This window comes from Arachis hypogaea, chromosome 19, assembly GCF_003086295.3.
Source record: "Arachis hypogaea cultivar Tifrunner chromosome 19, arahy.Tifrunner.gnm2.J5K5, whole genome shotgun sequence".
NCBI classification, from domain to species: Eukaryota; Viridiplantae; Streptophyta; class Magnoliopsida; order Fabales; family Fabaceae; genus Arachis; species Arachis hypogaea.
In genome coordinates this window covers 94,333,097-94,334,464 of record NC_092054.1, presented here as the reverse complement: position 1 = coordinate 94,334,464, position 1,368 = coordinate 94,333,097, and the positions used below count along the sequence as shown (strand labels likewise).

Sequence of the window (1,368 nt, the reverse complement as noted above, 5' to 3'; positions counted from 1 at the left end):
TTAGATTCCCATGGTTCCTCATTAGGGAATTCCATGGAGGTCAGTGGACGTCCATTGAGGTCTTCTTTAGTGGGAATCACTGCCTCTTCCTCCTCTCCATGTTCGTCCATGTGAGATGTGGTTATGGCCTTGCACTCTCTTTTGGGATTCTCTTCTGTATTGCTTGGGAGAGTGCTAGGAGGGAGTTCAGTAATTTTCTTACTCAGATGACCCAGTTGTGCCTTCAAATTTCTAATGGAGGACCTTGTTTCAGTCATGAAACTTTAAGTGGTTTTGATTAGATTAGAGACAATGGTTGTTAAGTCAGAGGGGTTTTGCTTAGAATTCTTTGTCTGTTGCTGAGAAGATGATGGAAAAGGCTTGCTATTGCTAAACCTGTTTCTTCCACCATTATTGTTGTTGAAACCTTGTTGAGGTCTCTATTGATCCTTCCATGAGAGATTTGGATGATTTTTCCATGAAGGATTATAGGTGTTTCCATAGGATTCTCCCATGTAATTCACCGCTTCCATTGCTGGGTTCTCAGGATCATAAGCTTTTTCTTCAGAGGAAGCTTCCTTAGTATTGCCTGTTGCTGCTTGCATTTTAGACAGACTCTGAGAAATCATATTGACTTGTTAGGTCAATATTTTATTCTGAGCCAATATGGCATTCAGAGTATCAATCTCAAGAACTCCTTTCTTCTGAGCTATCTCATTATTCACAGGATTCCTTTCAGAAGTGTACATGAATTGGTTATTTGCAACCATTTCAATGAGTTCTTGAGCTTCTGCAGGGGTCTTCTTCAGATAAAGAGATCCTCCAGCAGAGCTATCCAATGACATCTTGGATAGTTCAGACAGACCATCATAGAAGATTCCTATGATGCTCCATTCTAAAAGCATGTCAGAAGGGCACCTTCTGATCAATTACTTGTATCTCTCCCAAGCTTCATAGAGGGACTCACCATCCTTCTGTCTAAAGGTTTGGACTTCCACTCTAAGCTTACTCAATTTTTAAGGTGGATAGAACTTTGCCAAGAAGACATTGACTAGCTTTTCCCAAGAGTTCAGGCTTTCCTTAGGTTGTGAATCCAACCATGTTCTAGCTCTGTCTCTTACAGCAAAAGGAAAGAGCATAAGTCTGTAGACTTCAGGGTCAACCCCATTGGTCCTAACAGTGTCACAGATTTGCAAGAACTCAGCTAAGAACTGATGAGGATCCTCCAATGGAAGTCCATGAAACTTGCAATTCTGTTGCATTAGAAAAACTAATTGAGGCTTAAGCTCAAAGTTGTTTGCTCCAATGGCAGGGATAGAGATGCTTCTCCCATAGAAGTCGGGAGTAGGTGCAGTAAAGTCACCAAGCACCTTCCTTGCATTGTTGGCA

The 1,368-nt window shown here is 41.5% G+C and overlaps 1 non-coding gene across 1 annotated transcript; it reads left to right on the top strand.

The window, feature by feature from the left end:
• Positions 1-878: 878 nt before the first annotated feature.
• LOC112782000 (small nucleolar RNA R71) lies at positions 879-986 on the top strand. Its single transcript, XR_003192745.1, has one exon. It is a non-coding gene; the product is annotated as a small nucleolar RNA R71 (small nucleolar RNA).
• The last annotated feature ends 382 nt before the right edge of the window (positions 987-1,368 follow it).